The 19,333-nt window shown below is 36.3% G+C and overlaps 1 protein-coding gene across 3 annotated transcripts in view; it reads left to right on the top strand.

Annotated features, from left to right (window-relative positions):
- The first annotated feature begins 1,207 nt into the window (after window positions 1–1,207).
- The window catches only part of LOC148944648 (sushi, von Willebrand factor type A, EGF and pentraxin domain-containing protein 1-like), a 190,846-nt gene continuing 172,720 nt past the window's right edge, over window positions 1,208–19,333 (top strand). For all 3 annotated transcript variants that reach the window (XM_089099709.1, XM_089099710.1, XM_089099711.1), the window contains exon 1: window positions 1,208–1,310. The gene's annotated coding sequence lies outside the window, so the exon portion shown is untranslated. The remainder of the gene's footprint in view (window positions 1,311–19,333) is intronic.

Below are 19,333 nucleotides of genomic sequence, written 5' to 3'. Positions count from 1 at the left end.
CTATGGGCAAAGCCGTATCCAGGGGGGGAGGGCTACTAGGTTTGAACCCCTCCCCTAAATTTTCCCCGACCCGTAAAAAAGTAACAAAACGTATATGTAAACAATTTTTTGCATTTTGTAAAGTTTTTTTACCTCTCCCCCCCCTTCCCCTAAAAAAAAATTCTAGATACACCCTTGACCGTAGGCTTCGGAAATTCTTAAAACAACGTTGAATACGGTAATAGATTTTTTATTGGTATTTTGGTAGAATAAATTGTACAGGCGGGCAAAATATAGCTGCCTATCTTCAAAATATATGGCGGCCATTTACTTTACTCATATGGAGGTTTCCGAAATAGCGCCTGCTTCAAGTAGAAGTTTTAACATAACCTTAAAGCAGCAAGTTGAAATTGGGGTCTCTGAAACTGCTTAAACTCTTACTTATGTCTGTCATTCAATTAATTTGTTTCAATAAATAGAGAAATGAAAAGGCTTTATTAAAAAAGATGTACTATTTTTTAAACAAAAATAGAACTTGGCCTAGATATACCTACCTATTAAGGGATGTTTTCAAAATAACTTCAAATGTTCAAAAAAGCAAAACGTGTTTTTTTGCATCAGTATCAAAGTTTAAGGCTGAATTTAAATCTCTAAACCCCCTTCTTGGGCCAATATTTTCATAGAAAATTTGTAAGACTGGATAAAAAAAAAAGTAAAGTAACTAAATTCGAAACTTCAATGAAATTAGTAGTATTATCAGCACAGAAAGGGAGTCTTCCTAGAGGTTGCCAAAATTTATGGGTATTATCAGTTTAGCTGTTCTGGTTGACAAGCCCCCCCCCCTTCGCACCAAAAACAATTTACTATGCGCTACTACGCTCAAATCCATGAAAAGATAGTTCCGGTATTGAGATGGGAAAAATTCACAAGATGAAACCTTATTGCGGAAACCTGTATTCTTAAATGAGCGTCAAAATTGAATAGACAAGTGGAAAACATTCCTAGGAAAGTGTGCGGCATATTTGTCGAATTTTATTGCTTCGTCACGGGTGAAGAAAGACCTTAACAAGCCTAAGAGACTCATCAACAGTACTATTCGGCTTGAAAAATTATTTTTACAATTAATTAAGGCATGCCTTATGAATCTGTCAAGCTTTATGTTCCTATAAATTTGACGAACTGTTTTTTTTTGTATGCATTTTAGTAGCGGCTGTGTCTCTTGGGTCTGGAGCACTTCTTGATACGCCAGTCTGGCTGAATTGGAAGCAGTGTTGTATCAAAAGTTGAAAAAGAAACACTTGATATTGATGTTGCAGTTTGAGTTGTGAAAGGTGATTTTTTTATGAATATCAGGATTTGTAATTTCGCAGAGTGTAACAAGTATTCTAGGTTTCTTACATATGTTGGAAGAGTCCCTTCTTTTATAGGAAGATTCGTGGCACTAGCTTTAGCGTCAATTCAAAAAAGTTTAAGGTGGTGGACAGAGTGTATTTTTCAGTATCTAGGGGAAAGGGTGCAAATTTATCGTGTTTTTTTTCAGTTAAATATTGGAAAGATAACATTTTCCAATAAAATAATCACCAAAAAGTTATTTTCGAAAAATATAGGTGGGAAAGGGGGGGGGGAGCGAAAATATAGGGGACCACCGAGACCTCTTGCATCCTCCCCCTTCCCAATTCCCTCCTTTGGGTACTACTGATAACGGTGATGTGCGTAAATTCTCGACAATAAATTTTTCTCCTTTATTAAATAACTAAATTTCCTTAATTGGAGTTTATGGGGATTGCGTCTGCCGAGAGAGCTTCCCACGTCATATACACCTATACAATATTTTGAATTGAGGAAACTGCAACAATATTTTTTTTTGGGGGGGGGGGGAGGGATAGAAGTTTGAAAAAGTGTAATTTGGTCAGAATGCATAACATTTATCATAATGTTACATAATTTACGAATATTTATGGTCACTGAGAAACCAAATGTGCGGTATAACTCTTTCGCCTTGCGGTGCGGATGCCCTACATGCCAATTAGTGGTTGAGTGAAGGCTTACGAAGTGTTATCGAAAAGCAGGGCTGTGGGATCAAAATAGAGCCAAACGGGTAAAAATTTCTTCCGCACCCCCTTTCTATTTTTCTTATAGCAATGCAGTGAAGTAAGGTCAGTGAAAGTGGTGGATTATAGTAGATCTAGGTGTCGAAACCAAAGAGGTATGTGAAGCAAGCCTGCGCAGTTGCAGGCTTTGGAAATTTTGTAATTATGACCATACAATTGAAAAAAAGTGTAAACAGGCAAATTAGGTGAGGAATTTTCCACAAAAACCAACTTACAGTCGTTCATAGTTATTTATGGTCATCTATATTTTGGAAGGGGTTCGTCAGAACAGCAAACACAGAGAAGTTGCACAAAATTTCGTAGAAACTGTGAAAAAAATGGAAAGTGCCGAGTTGTAATTTTACTGAACTTTCTCTTCAGTGCATAAATTAAAGTGTTTCGGTCCTAGACTAAGCTCTAATAAAAATGTAAAAACATGTAAAAACATTGAGGCTCAGGCCACAGGTATTTGCATCTTGTTAGATCTGTCCCTCTCGCTATGACTTTTCCTAATGAAATAATCTGTGCAATTGAGGCTGTGATGGTCTACTGACTTAGCTTCAACTAAGGTCGTAATTCTACTAGAAATTTCCAAAAAGGAAAGGGTAAAGTGTATACTGGTTGTTGAACTATCATGTTCCGGTTCAGTATGTTTAGCCCAGTTCTACATCAAGTCTGATAAAACTAGTTCTCTCGGTTATATTCTGCTGTAACACGGAAATCAGATAACAAAAAAGGAAACATACTATTTGATTCTACATTCAGTATTCTTTCTAAATGTAATATTTCACTACCGTTGCAATTGCGTCCCCCTCCCCGTCATGTCTAGATGTAGTCCTAGAGTATATAGGCTACGAGAGTTTGGGGATTTTGATGGTTTGCATTATTGTTTGTACGTTACAAAATGACTGAGAATTATATCCATGCATTAGGGGATGGGTGACTGGGAGCAATTTTTATTATAGCAATTTCTTTAATTATCTAACTGTTGCATTATAACAGGATATTACGGTACTTTCCCATTATGTCGACACCTCTAAAAAGTCAAGTTTGGTTAGTGCTAACAGTGAAACGGGTGGGACAGATATCGATCCGGTACGAAAACAGTTGTTACAGTGGAATTGAGTGTATCGGGTGATCTAATATGAGTGTTAAATTACAGTTAGGGATTTGCCAAAAACAGAAAAAGAGGCAGTTGAATTTTTACAGGATAAGGGGCTATTGTCCAATGCAATGGTTATGGCAATGCTTTACCCCCTCCCCCCTAATGTGCAAATATATAGCCCAAATTTGTTTATAAACTATTATATATTCATCCTATTTTGTTTTATTTCATTAGCATTAACCAAACTTGACTTTTTAGAGGTGTCCACATAATGGGAAAGTACTATAGTAGTATGTGACCTTATACTTTGCTTGCGCCCCTAGGAATTTCTATGTTATTCTATAGAAGCTCTACACCTTTTCAAAGAGAGTGACTATCCCCATGCATATAGGTAATACTTCTACAAGACATTACACCTTTTCAAAGAGAGTGAGTAGGCCTATAACTTGATTGGTGATTGGGATTTGAATAAAAGGAATAGTTTTCTTTACAATTCATATTAGTAAGAGAATTGAATTCAAAGAGAATAGTTTATTTGAGAAGATATTAGTAGAGAAAAATGAGTGGTGCATTTACATTATTGGAGATTAATGATGGAGCTGACAACAGCAGCAACTATATACGAGTAGGCTACCCAATGTGGCTGTGGAAATAACCACTGGTTGTAGACTATGTCTTGAATGGGACACTATGTATGCCAGATACGTGATATCATTAAGCAAATTTAAGCAGGAGGAGCAGCTATGTTTTGCTAGAAAAGTGAATATTCTCCATATAGATAAACTTCGGTCAGCATTAGATGTACTATCGAAATATATTGATGAGAACAAAATGCATCAGTGAATATTATTATTGTAATTATGTTCAATAAAATTGTTTCTAAATCAATGGTATTTTTTTCTTTCTATAGTAGACTAGCGTATGTTTTTTAGAGTAGAAAAAAAATTCTGGTTAGTCTGAAGTTGGTTGTGAGAGAGTTAGGACTCTAAAAAATGGACAGATTTAAAAAAGAGCGAATCATGGGGAATCTAGTTCTTATGGAAAAACGTTTGATTCTAGATGGCGATTTTCTAGAGTTGTCTATTTAAAGACATATATTTTCTTAGGGTATGCTTGTCAATATAATGAAAACTGATTCTCCATCATTAGCCTATTGTATGAAGCTTCTACTTTGTGGTCCAAATGTATTTACACAATTTATTGATAAATTGATCAAGAAATGGCAAAATGATATTGTGGATATGCTTTTAAACATTAGTTTAGAAATTTGGGACTTGTTTTCATGAGAAAGATGGTGCTCAAGGATGATTTACTCCTCTCTCTATCTCAAACAATTATTTATGTTGGTAGCTCAGATTTGTTGTGGTAGTGAGAGTGTCAACTCATGACAAAATGTTATATACATGTCCGTTAAGTATGTACACACAGGGCAGCTGGTCATCATGTGAGAATTGCGCAATGATTGATGAGGATGATGAAAAGTGTAGATTATGCAACCCATGTAAATTGCATAGAGGATATGCTGTACAAATTAAAGGTTTTAATTCCTGTCTTGAAAAGATGGGTGACTCTCATCCTAGAGGTCACCTATGCTCCAATTGTCACTATGATAAATGTAATCAGTGGGAGAATACATATCCTGGTATGATTGGAAAGAATTCTGATCGTAATTTTAGTCTATTGCTACGAGGTTTGTATCGTCGTGGTTTTAGATTGTTCTGGGAGGAGGAACCGGGTCAACGATTCAACTGTTTGAACAACAAAAGAATATGGTTTCTACGTCATTGTTGTGAAGACAATGGGTGTTATGATTATAAGCCCACTGATTTTTATGTGGCTGTGACGGAATGTGATTCGACACTTGAGAACGCTCTTTATGAAATTGCTTTCAATAAGCAAATTGACACATGTGAATTCTATAGAATGAATGAGAATAGTATCATTGACTATACAAAGAGATATGACAAGAGTGAAGTCACGCTCTACTTTAGAAAATGGGACCCTGACATTGCAGTACATCAGGATCAGTACGCTGTGAATTCAGATAATCTACCTGCGCTAGTTGTTGTCGACAAATTTCTAGTAGTGGATGAAATCTAAAGAGTAGAAGAGTCGTTTTATCATGTATATAATTTTTTTTTATTAATAAAAAATTTAACATACAAATTTATAAAATTTTATTATTATGGCACTAAAATAAATATTAAATAAACTTGTAAGTATATTCTACACTAGAAAGTCGTTCAATCGAGGTAAGTCAACGTAGATGTTGAGAAACTGCTTGTAGGTATAGCCACGACATCTGAACATGAAAAAGAGTTGTGCACGAAAGCCACATGTCTTAGTCGTTAAATCCTTTACTCTTCGTTGATTTTGAATAATGGTTTTCCCACTGCTTTCAATAAAGTTGCTGATGTATGGAGCGTAGAATTTATACGGTAGGCCAAGAGGATCAAAATATTCAATATTCTTCGCTGTTTGAAAGATGCAGAGCCACTGTCCGGTCTTCAAAGTTGATAGACTGCTATTAGCAATTATAAGGGTATTGTTAGCACTTGGAATTTTTTCAATGAAGTCCGAAGTTATGCAATAGGACCTGTACTGGGACATGTATGGATCCATACTAAATACATTGATTATTTGGTTTGTGTTCATAGTGCTAGGTCTAGTAGAACACTGCCGTCTGGTGTGATTTCCCGATAGGTTTCAAATTGACTCAGTGAAATTAGCGTGATACTCTCAGTCAGAGCATCGGCAAATGTACACTCTAAACGTACATTCCCTGTTCGTACTATACTCATATCCTGTGTGCCTGACAAGTCCAAAGGAATAACCCCATGATTTTTTGAAAACATTGAATCGGTTATTCCATTTTCAAATAGTTGAGAGTCATGATCTAGGGATTGCATGGTCAACTCGTACAGAGTTCTATAGGATTGTCATATGATAGAGTGTACAGTGGAATACCTTTCACTTTGCACACAAGGCTAGATAGACCAAAAAAATTAAAATCATGGGGGGATTCAGTCCAGGATCCAACGGCACTGCCATTCTTCACAAAGGTGAAAGCCAATTTTTATGGGATTTCTCCATTGATAAATGATGAATCGTTAGAGCTACGAGAGCCGGCGGCAATGTGACGTTAATTGGTGATCGTATGGGGTACAAGAAGTTTAATGTTGTTACCATTGGCTCTTAGCTTTTCCACAGCCAATGCAACAGAGCTCATAACCTGTTGTTTTCGGACGAGGAGAATTGCCGATGTTATAATGACATTTGCATCGAGTGCTGCAGGAAGTGTTTGTCTCAAAATGAAATTCAACGGTGCGTTCTGTAACTTTATGTCAATCTTGACATTGGGGGCTAGCCATTGGGATATATTGAATATTTCTTGATTTAACTTTCCAACTAGATAATACTCTTGGGTCAGTGCAGTAGTCAACTCGCCGTCTGTATCAAAGCCCGATCAATATTCATAGCCTGATGATTGTCCTCTCCACTCCTTGTATGCCTTTGGTGTAATCATCATAAATTGTATACAGATTGCATAGTTTGATAAATTATTGCTATTGCTCACCAAAGTACCATAAATAAATACATTAATTTGTTTTAATAGGTTGTGTAGAATACAGTTCTCATAGGAGAGACCATCGCCAGCATTTGGAGTAGTATTATCTGACTTTTTCTTCACCACAACATTTAAACCAATAAATGTTGATGACAAATCAATGAAATAGTCTTCATTAGAAAATATTTGAAAGTGTATATTGTCAGTTAGGATTTTTTGGGGGTAAAACTGTTCATAGTAGCCTTACTTGACACTGACATCAACATTTTCAGCATTGAATAGATTCAATGAGGAACTGATTGCTGGGTATGATTCCTTGTGGGGGAGATAAGTCATCTTAAGAGAAGAAATCCTTCTTTGATCTAACAATCTTTTTCTTTTTCTTCTTCTGCTTATTGGTCTTCCTTGTTTTATTCCTCAAAGTCCTTGTTGATGTCCTTCGCTTCCTGCCTTGGTGGAGACTGATGAGTGAATGACCCGAACGCATCCTTTTCAATCCCTCCACATTTTGTCGAGATTTTAGTTGCTCACCAACGGCTCTTGCTGAAGATTTAATATTTTCTTTAACACTCTCCTTGAAATTCTTGCCCGACCCCCAGTCCTGTAGTGTGGAGGCAGCAAAATTCAATGAAGCGGGTACAAGATATTTTCGGGTAAGGGGCAGTGCAGAACGAAATAGCCTAGCAAACCAGCTACCAAGACCATAGCCAGACATTGTAGTACGCCCCTTGTACTAGTCCAATCCATTGCCTTTTTGACGTGGACTCAAAGTACCAACATAACGATCGATATCGGGACAGACAAATGGAATTCTCCTATTGTTCATTTTAGGTGATTATGCCATCGTTGACAATGGGTCGAAAATGAGATGTAATCACTGCTAAGCCTTTTGTTATTGCTTGAGGATCGCCCAATTCACTTCTTAGTGATAACTGACAGAGTTCCAAATACAAAGTCTTTACAGTATCATACTGAAGAGGCTTCATATTATAATGATAAACAAGTTCATAAGATGTTTCTGTTCAAGAATACGTAGGAGGTGGATATTTGAATTACTGACTATCAATGTTTCCAGAAAGGATGCATAAAAAAGTATGCAAGAAACCGAGGCAAAACCAGGTGGATAATCAGCAAAAAAAACTTGATTCATCCCGTAAACTGTGCCAGAATTTTTCCCATTGATCATATTCTGTTTAAAGCCAAGAACATCTCTCAGATTATCATTGAGAATAATTATTTCAGTGTCAACAGGTGAGGTAATGTAATTCATATCTTGTTGAAATGAATAATTAAAATGGAATTTACCATTCCTACGGTATGAGATTTTTCTATTGATTGTACGACACAAATCTGTTATATTATCGTACTCAATATATTTCAATTTGGCATGTGGATACTCACTAGATTTAAGTGCTTCAACCCCTTCATAGTCGATATAACCCAATCCATTCATAGTCGAATCGAGTGGTATAGCTTTTATATCATACACACGATCCTTTCTCAGGAGGTCATAGGTATTTTTGAGAATTCAGTCAACAAGAGCCACTTCATATGCACCGTCAAATTTGATGGCGGGGGACAGTTTTGTCCAAAAATCACTTGTCGTATTCAAGTCATTGGAGAGAGGATCAGAAACGTTGTACATAAATGTCACATAGAAATTATTGAACATTGTTAATATCTTCACAATCTAAAAATGAATCAAAATTAGAAATTCAACCAATTCACCGAACAATTAACTGTTTCTTACCCCTATGATTACCTTTTTTTGATATATTTTAATGTTAATAGATTTTACTTGCATTTTTAATTTTTAGTATTTCATTGTCATAAGAGACGCCGAGAATCTCTTCATCTTTGGTATCACGCAGGCGATAAGTTATGGGTTTAGTGTCTAGGAATTTTTGCCGCTTTAAAAAGTTCAGTGGACCACAAGTAATTCCCCTTTTCAAAAACATTAGTTGTTCTATTAATTCGAACAGTATCACCAACATTGAATTTTTTTTCTTCTTGACATTTTATTCATTGGAATACTGTTTAAGAAAGGTCTCAATTGTATCATGATCAGAATGAAGAACTTCCGTCGGCGTAGAGTTGGGCAATGATCGATGAGGTCGTTGATTATAAATCAACATGATTTTATCTAGATCATGAATAAAAGTCGGTGTATTTTTTAACGTACAATATCTTGAAATTAAAAGTCAAATAGTTCTTATCAATCGTTCGGCCAATGCAGCCTTTATAGGACTGTGACTATGATAGAGCAGTGTACTATATTTCTCTAGTACTTTTGCAACATGGGGATTAACAAATTCACTACCACGATCTGTTTGAATTTTTTTATATGAATCCTGTTCGAGAATACTTTCAATGGCCGCAATGGAATTGCATATGCATATGGAATTGCATCGCAATGGAATTGCATATGCATAGCGACTAAAAACACTGATTGCAAGTAGAATGTACTTGTACGGTGTATTGTGACGTCTTTGAAGCTCATCTAGAGTCAGGAGATCTGCTTGCATTATATGCAATGGGTAAAAGGCTTTAGTTTTTCGATATTGATTAGCATAAATTCTATGATTTCTAAGCAGAGTGTAACTTTCTACATTTTGTAGATGGTATTGTACACTTTTTGCTTTAATACCGGTGACTCTGAAAAGAGTGGTGGGGGAGCATAAGCTCCCTGCTTAACCAATATTTTCATAAGCACCTTTCAGAAATTCAAACATTTTGAACATAAACACGCTGTGTAACATCCGCTAACTTTTTGTATACTGGCTGTTGGTGTTGGTGGTGGTGGTGGTGGTGACGTTGACTTGATACGTCTTTGGTTTTGTTTAGCTATCAGTGGTGTGCTAGTATTTTCCAAAATTGATTTAAAATCTTCTTCTACTTCAAGTTCATATTTTAATGGTGTCAATGATGATGATGATGATGATGCACGTTCATTTAAATTTTTTAGAATTTGTCTATTGCCAATACGACTTTTGGGGAAGTATAATGTATTTAGAAAGTTGTATAGATGAGCGTCAAATGATAATAGTCCTTTGCGATTTGTAACCATGTCATAGATTAAATCAAGTAGATTATACCTCTTGCCCTGAATTACGATCACTTCCCCTTTGCTCTCAACTTGAATATGATCCTGACAATATTCAAACAGATAAGTTAGGAGCCACGTAATTTGTTCGCGATATTATTGGGGCAATATATTTACAATTCTAAATAAAAACTAATACCGTTACACCTTGTATAATTTTGTTACAGCAGCAGCAGCAGCAGCAGCGGACTCTTGAGGAGATGAATCTTTTTGGTGATCAATACCAGCAGCAGTCGGATTCGACCGATAGGGCCTGTGTTTGTCCACTCAGCGAAGTGCATCTTGAAGTAAAAATAGATTTTTATCATCCTCAGTATTTTCCTTGTCAAAGAATTTACTCAGGTTGTTCTCAAAGTGTTCCTTGGCCAATCGAGCGAGTTCTATTGGAGTGTATTTACTGGATTTCGCAATCTAGAGAAAACTGCTTAGAATCCCACCCATAATTGGCTTTATATGCGTGAAAAAGCTACCGCCTGCCTGAAGAAGTCGTTTCCTTTTAAAATTCTTTCCTTTCCTTTTAGAGGCCAACGTACGTACAATGGAACGATGTTGCTTTGCCTGTTCCTTAACTACTTCTGGTAGTTGAACATTACCCTCGGTCAAATTTAAACAAAGTTCATATATTAGATTAATGAAATCATTGTCAATACCATGTTTGAGTATTACTTTCCTAAGCTGAGGTTTTAAAGTGCTTAGAACTGAAAACTAATGTCTATTTTCATGTAGTTTCTTCAGTGTCATGATAGCAAATAATAGGTCTTTTTAGTGTTCACGGGGAGATATACTGTAATTTCATTGTCGAAAATATCTGTGACTACACGCAGATCCTCGGGTGTATTTTGATTAAGATCCAATAGGATATAACCGTAGGGTTTATTAGTTGCCTGATTGTGTGCTGAGAGCAGAAATTTAGGGGCACCTGGATAGATTTGTTTATTGAGGGTTATTAGCGAGCTAGAATCACGAACAACTCTGTAGATGATATAGTAGGTGCAGTTCAAAGCAAGTGTTCGCATAAATTTGCTCTGATAAAAGAGATTGTGTAGAACCAGAGTAACAGAAATCTGTTCATGATGAGAGCGAACAATGAACAAATGCAGCATTTCCTGGAACCATTGTTCAATAGATTCAGCCAGATCGTCAATGATCATCCAAGAGTTTTGTTCAATAATGCTGAAAACATCAGGTCTCTGTATGAACTGTATCTGCACCGATCCCATGGTGGTGGCAGCAATTGCTTTTATTTTATCGTACGACTCCTGCCAAATAGTGTATAGATTTTTTTCTGATTTTCCACAAACATTTTATTGCAATTTTTAATTATTTTAATTAAGTGTTGTTTTGCCCGAAATTGACGGTCCACACAGAAACGATCTGAATGGTGTTTTAAATTGATACATGTTCCCTTCAACAGTTCACCTGGACAACTAACTGTAGACGATAATTGTCTAATGACTAAATAATTTTCCCTACTACTCTGTTCAAGCATAATAATAAGAAGAAGAAGACGAATAAAGAATCATATTTTCTTTTATTATATGCATAAAAAAGTAACAATACATTGAAAAAAGCACATTAAACATGAAAAAATACACTTCTTTTTAAGTTTATTTATAATAAAAATACAACATTTATATAGGCACACAGATAAAAAACACTTAAACAAATTCACTTTTTTTTGTTTGTTTATAGAGAAAAAATACAACATTAGATTAAAGCACTTGAAAAAAAAATATCACTTTTTTTTGAATGAAACATTTACAAAAAAAAATCTGCTCTAAGTAAAAAAAAAGATAACTTTGATAGTGGCGGTGCGCCCCCCGATGGCGGCCGCCCCCCCCCCCCCCGGGCCGCGAGGCCCCCCCCCCAAAGGCCGCGAGCTTCCCCCAAAAGTTTTAGGAAATAATTTACAGGACTTTATTCAAACCGAGACTTTCCCTATGGATAACACATTCGGCCCGGTCTGAAGCTAAATAGTGTCCAAGGGGGAGGGTAGTCACACCGTCTTGACAAACATAGACCTTGTCGGAGATGGTACTCATGGCGATTTTTTCTACATTTACAGTAAAGTTTCTGTAGTTGAGAGAGCGAATTGCCAACAATTTGGCTCGTGGAATTGTATTTTGAACAATACAATTCCTATAAATGTCCATGTCGAAATTCTTATCCACATAGCGCATGGGTACTCCTTTGCAACGGTTCTTGATTTCCTCGTGATGTGTCTGTATAAAGTACACCTTCGGACTTAAAAACATACGACGGGAAATCATGTCGCTTCCCGTTTCTGATTTAAAAAATAAAAGTTGATTTGGCGCCCGACGTTTCACTAGCTCAGGGTAAAGACTATTCCAATTAGTGTAGTCTATCCGTGAGCTGATAATTTCACCATTCACTAAATCATCAAATAGATTTTGGATTTTTACTTTTTATAGTAGGGAATCCGAGTCCTCCTAGCAGACCTCTACTTGCCCCTTTTCCGGCCACTGTACCCTAGCCACATTGTAGTAGAATTCCAACATGAGCTTGTTAGAGATCTCCAGGATCGCACTGCCTGCAACAATATTTTTATTCACGACAATGCGTCTTTTTTTCCTAGTCAATAGCACCATGTCGGGGCCAATGATTGTGAAAGAAGTGTAATTTGGATCGGCAGTAATTCGAGCACATTGTTTGGGATCGGTCAAGACATCACAACGATTCCTATTGCGAACACTCTCGCACATACTGCCAAAAACCGAATTCAAAATGAGTTTATAAATTTCTTTTTCGGCTTTCGTCTGCGCTGCAGAACGTTTGTTGATAAAAGTGTCAACAAACGTTTTCAGATAGGGTTTTTGACTAAACTGGAGTGCTCTGTGAACCTTTGTGACGTTGAAACCGTTGTTGCACATACATTTTAAAGCTATATGATGTACAACTATGTTTTTTTCGGCAGAAGATCAGCAATAAGTTTTTGTTTTGAATGGGACCAGTGCAATCTGTCCATCTCGACTAAACGCCTTTTGTGAGGGCTCAAAGATTCCCTAGTCGCAGGTTTATTGATGCACGGGAAAACAAAATCCTTTACTGAATCGTGAAGTTCGACTGGTATCTCCCCATCAATTTCAAAAAACCATCCAACCGGTCCAAGCTTGAGGGTCATTGAGCCATTTATAGTCACCGCAAGGTAGCGCAAAATGGGACATGGCCGAGGGGTAGAGAGAATTCATATCAAGGAAAACTGCATCCAATTTTGTCCCCGTCTTCTCTCCTGTTGGATCAGTTTCTAAGATATGATCCCCGTGAAAAACAAATCCACCCCTCATTGACCTTTCAATGAACAGGTGCTGATCAATGTCTGTGATTAGCTCAAATTTTTCCCCACTAATTCTTAGGATTAGGTCCATCACTAGACGAGGAGATGAAAAATAATAGCCCAAATCAAGATTAAATTCCTCATAGGTTTTGTCCATATTTTTACACGTAATTTCAAACAGAGTTAACACGTCACTTGACAAATACAGCTTGCAGTAGTCAAACCCATTTTTACACCCTCCCTCTGCCCACACTTTTTTAGCAAAACTGTATTCATCGGGGGTGCAACTACGATCGTGAAGACTTTCGTAAAACGATTCAATCGAAGGAATAGTTTCTTCAGCGAATCTCGACATGGAACAATAATAATCATAAGGATATATGCCCTTGGCCATCAACAAATCATATAAATCATTTGGAAATTGTTGCTTGAGAAGGGGGAAAGCATTGCAGCCGTCATCGTTTTTCTGCACTTGAATTAATTCACTCATTGATTTGGGGAAAAAACTGTAGGAATCTAAAAAGCGAATTTTATTCGTGTACTCAACGTCGGCTTCAACAAATTTCCACATAAATTCCAAAACAAGCAACTTTTCCGATGATTTAGGTATGATTTTGTAGGTAAAGCTGTCTATCACCCATGCATCATCCACTGTTCCATTTCTTTGAAGATGCGCCAATGCTGGTAGCACATACTTCAGATGATAGTTAGAGTTATGTATAAAAACCGGAAGAAAAAATTGCTGTTTAATTTTTAAATTACATGAATTGTGAGCCCACCCCCGAAAGTTACTTTTTCCCGTTGAATTGGGATCAATAAGGTGGTCGTGATCCTGAACCGCGTCTTTTGGGGCAAGAGCACCTCTACAAATCCAGCAAATTGACCCCTTTTCTAGCACCAGCTGCTCTTTATCTGACAATGTCATCGGATAGTTGGTGTGACGCAATCGTTAAATTGCGCCATGCGCCGTTTTTATTAAAGATACTAATAGCTTTTTCATGCTACCCTCCTCATCCATAGCCAAAAAAACTCTTCCAACTGCATTTTATTGTTGGAATCGTGACGGGCGTGTGCGTAGGAACACGCAACTAGTTTGTGTTCCTTGACTATATTTGGCCTTGATGGGTCTGATACCTCAGCCAGACTTGATTCACAATCTAAAAATATTTTATCAACTTGTAGCAGGGACTTTTGGAAATTTTTAAATTGTAAAGTATCTTTGCCTTCTGCCGGCATTTCTATTCGTCGATTCCCATGAATTTTGAAATGTTCCATGTGATCTGAGAAAGTATACTCAGTTCTAGTTTAAGAAATGCACATGCGACAGTAGTAACGTTCCCCTTTCTTCATACCTTGAGATAAGATTCGACTAATTGCCGTAACGGGGAAAAAATTGCCCAGAGAATCTAGATCTTTTTGAGGCTCGTAAATAACCCATACCCAATTTTAACATTATCCACCATCGGTGTCCTCACCGAATACAAAACCCCTTTTTTATTTGGTTTTTTTCCCCCATCTACAAATTCAGTGTCATACCGGAGAATATGCTTATTTCGTTCAAGGACACCGGATACTTCCCCTCTAAACAATCAAAATTTACTTTAGGGAAATTTTTTCCACCTCTACGTGCAAGGCTGTCGAGATTTTTCATTGACGATTCATTTTTTAATGTTTTATGGGATGATGCTAAAAATACATATTTAAAGCATTGTAGCCCCTTCTCAACTCTAAAACCCTGAACCCCTCCTGTAACCAAAAAATCTGGGTGGCATTTTATTTTGTTACCCCGCCCTCCCCTTAAAATAAAGTTTTTTTTAAATCTACTGAGATTCAGATAAATGTGTTCAATGTATAAGATAGTGGACCAACTTCCCCTCTCATTAAACGTGTCTAAAGTTGAGATTAATTTATTTACCCAGTTGAAAAAGTTGTCCTCAAATTCATTTAGACCTGGGTAAAAAGTCTGGTTGCCAGTTTAAAAATGAAAATAAAAAATATTCCCGGATGTTCCCTTTTGTAAATAAACTTTTTGATTCACTGATGCTTTAACCCTCCCCTTGACCCCCCCCCCATTTCTGAATCTGAATTTCAATTTTTGCTCGAATTCTGCCGATGTAGCTATGGAGAACATTCACAGGGTCAGTTAAAATAATGCTCTCGTCAACCACGTTTTCCTCGGGAGGGTTAAAATCTACACTATATGTTTATATGTGACTTAGAGCAGACTCTAACCAATAAAACGGACGTAATTCCGGGGACATAGCACTATTTTCATGTCCAGCGCCTATTTGAACAGGACTCAATTCACTAATAGTAAAGTTGTCATCAAAAATGTCCCCGGAAGAATTAGGCCCAACAATTTGCATTGTTGTATCATTAAGCGAAATGGTGGGGGATGACATAGAATTGTCAATGTCCCCCGTCTTTTCAACCGCAATGGTTGGAGATGACATGTGGTCCCCTAGTACATATTCCAAGGTGTTTGGGGACAATTGATCATGCCAGCCTGTATTGTCCTGCGATGTAATTGCTTTACGAGGACCCGGTTCAGTTGCACTAGTAACATCGCCTAAATGTTCATGCATAAATCTATCTACCCAGTCCGGATCCTCTATCATATCAATATCACAAGTTAAATCGTCTAGGCTAGCTATTTCCCCAAAAAAAACATCGTTAAGGAAACCCCCTTGCCATTCCATATTATCTACTACTAATGTAGGTTCGTCTCTGAACTCCATTGGCGGTGATAGAATTGGTCCTGTAGATTCAGTTGTTTCATCATCCAACGGCAGTGCTATTTCATTAATCTGTGGAAAAAATATTTTATTTTATATGTGAAATAAGCATTATTTCATAAAGTTGAAAAAATCATGTTCATTTTAGTTGTATGTTTACCTGAATGAGGGCTGGATGATCCTTTTTAGAGCCTCGGGGGGGACCTTTTGGGACCTGGAGCTTCCTTTGGGGTAGGAGGATTAGAACCCTTTGGAGTTGGGGTAGAGGACCACACAACACCGCTCAAATAGAGCTTGTGTATTATAACGACCCTAGAGTTTCAGCCTCAAATCCTTTTCGAAAACATATTCTAAAAACATCTTTTAAAATGTCTCTAACTGTTTTGCCGAAATGTTCAAAACGGTTTCGTCCAAATAATGTTTTTGATAACACCGCGTTGTCTCATTTTAAATTATTAAGAATCCTTTTTTCCTGTGTTAATATCTCTCTTCATCTAAGATAAAAACATCCGGTTATTTGAAACATTCAACATTCAAATGTGATTAACATTCAAATTATACCTGTCAGATTAATATTCAACCTTCCCGATGGCTTATTTTGATAAAGGATTAAATACGCACAAAGCTAAGTGCAAAACACATCCCAGTTTAAGAATGCTTGTTCAACCATCAACTGTGAAATAGTGATTTGTTTATATAGAGTTTGTTTAAAGAAATAATGGATTTTTGCATTAGAAAACATCTTGCTTAAAAGAGGAATTACAGGTAAGGTTTTATAAATCTATAGAAAAGCATGATAAGCTATTTACTACTTCTCTGTTATAGCTACTGTTTCAAATACTTCTTATTTGGTTAATGCTAATTAAAAAAAATTAAATAGGATTATTACAAAATAGTTTAGAAACAAATTTGAGGTTTACTCATCAAAAGTTATGCGCTGGAGAAAATGTGCCTCATTTTTGAAAATACAGAAAGAAAAAAAAAGAAGCATGAAGAGGAGTGTCCTCCCGATCTTGACCAGATGAGACTGAAGCATTATATGAAAGCATCCATTCCCTCTTGAATTTCCTGCCAGGTTGCATAGAAGTTTGTTTAGAGCTGGCACTTGGCTTGATTACTCCTGTCTCACCGTTGTCGTGGGCTTCATTCAATTTTACACGTTTTTGCTGCGATGATTGATCAACGGCATTCTAAAATAAAAAAATCATTTTCAGTTTTCAAACTATTTAGCTTACGGAAGGGTACTGCCCCCCCCCCCCTTCAATATTACTATCAAACCACCAAAAGGTGAAAAAATTACGCAATTTAATTAGCTAGCTCAACTCTTACGTATTCACAATATGAATAGAGGGCATCGGGCCTTCAATTTCATAGTATCAAACACAAAAAGTTGACAATTATATATTTTTTTTATATGCAAAGCATTTAAAACTTATATGCCTAAATTATGAATATCACAGTACTAAACCCCCAAAATTTGAAAAAATGACGCAAGCAGTTAACCTGGACTAAATAAATCATTGTAAACGAAGAACTTTTTTCTCTTTCCATATCATCAATTAAAGTGACCAATTCGTAACAATTACAGTGCCCTGCTCAGGCATAGTTCTTAATTTAATTCATAAATAAATTTTGAAAAAACCACTTAATGAAGAGACAAAAATAGATTTTTTTTTATCATAGCAAAACTGACCAACCCTGTTTTGAATATTTAGCGAAATGCTTTTTAAAAGAGCAAACAACACAGTGAAAAAAAAGCGTAAGTAAGGAAGTTAAAAGTAAATTTTTCCCTAACTTAATGACGAGACAAAAAAATAGATTTATTTTTATTATAGCGAAACTGACCAACCCTGTTTTTAATATTTAGCGAAATGCTTTTTAAAATATCTAAAAACACAGTGAAAAAAAAGCGAAATTAACGAAGGTAAAGTAGATTATTCCATAGCTTAATAACTAGACAAAAAAATAGATTTATTTTTATTACAGCGAAACTGACTGACCCATTTTTGAATATATAGCGAAATTCTTTTTAAAATAGCTAATAAAACAGTGAAAAAAAAGCGTAAGAAATGAAGGTAAAAGGAAATTATTCCCTGACTTAATGACGAGACAAAAAAAAATAGATTTATTTTTGTTATAGCTAAACTGACCGACCCTGTTTTGAATATTTAGCGAAATGCTTTTTAAATGAGCTAACAACACAGTGAAAAAAAGCGTAAGTAAGGAAGGTAAAGGAAATTTTTCCCTAACATAATGACGAGACAAAAAAAATAGATTACTTTTTATTATAATAATTAAAAAATTTTACTCACCAGAAGTCACATAGAATATTCCATATCTCTATCAATGTAAATTTTTGCAAAAATATTTGATACTGCTAGAATGAATGAACTAATCAAACTGTAAAAAATTCTAATCTGAAACTTGAATATATACAAAAAATAATTGATATATATATTGGCAGCTAAACAAGACGCACCGGTCTTTTCTGACACGGATTTACCCTAAAAGACATTTATATCATGAAGTAGAAATCTAGTCTACGTAAATTATGTAAAAAAACTCGTCCTTCATAACATATTATGCTATTTTCCAACTAGCACAAGATGGAACATAGTATAATGCCATGTGAGGGAGCTCTGAATCTCTTTGAAAAGGTGTAGAGCTTCTATAGAATAACATAGAAATTCCTAGGGGGCGCAAGCAAAGTATAAGGTCACATACTACTTACTATTACTACTACTACTACTAACAACTCGCCGCAGCACCCTGCTGCTTGAGGCATACACAGCTACACAGGCTATTACTCCATCCCAATCTGCTCAAAGTCTCCCTCTTTACACCCCCCCAGGAAGTTCCAATTTCCCTTAAATATTTCCTTACGATATCCTCCAACCCCAACCGATGACGCCCTGCTTTCCATTTAGCCTTTGAAGGGTGGCAAAAAAAACAGTCTTTTGCAACCTGTCATCCTTCATCCGCAGAACGTGCCCTAGCCATCTCAACATTTCTCGAATTAGCTCTAGAAAACGGGATTGAACCAAATATTTCGCACAGCGTACTGTTTTACAGCCGGGTACCCAGAACAATCCGTGGGTCATTTCTCTGGAAAACATGCAGCAATTGCTGTTACTAATTATTAATGACAAATTACTAATCACTAATGACAATCCTATTACTAATAAATTCCATTTACGAAAATTAAGTAATCGCAAATGAGATTCATTTTACGTAGAAAATTACGGTGTCTCTTGGAGTTTCATTTTGGGACTTTTCCTTAAAAGTACACAGCGAAAAGGAAATGTCACTGTTCGAATTCGTTAAAAGGGAATTTATACAACCACATGCAGCAATGAAGTTTTGAAGTTTTCATAGAAGTTTCGTAGTGTGTGGGTTTATACCACAGTATATAAATAATATACAGTAAGTTCACGACTCAGTAATATTTGGCTACTACA

The sequence above is a fragment of the Artemia sp. Qi Xiang Cuo genome, chromosome 14 (assembly GCF_049724085.1).
Source record: "Artemia sp. Qi Xiang Cuo chromosome 14, ASM4972408v1, whole genome shotgun sequence".
Taxonomy (NCBI): domain Eukaryota; kingdom Metazoa; phylum Arthropoda; class Branchiopoda; order Anostraca; family Artemiidae; genus Artemia; species Artemia sp. Qi Xiang Cuo.
Note: the sequence above shows the minus strand (reverse complement) of the source record. Positions and strands in the feature narration are given on the sequence as shown.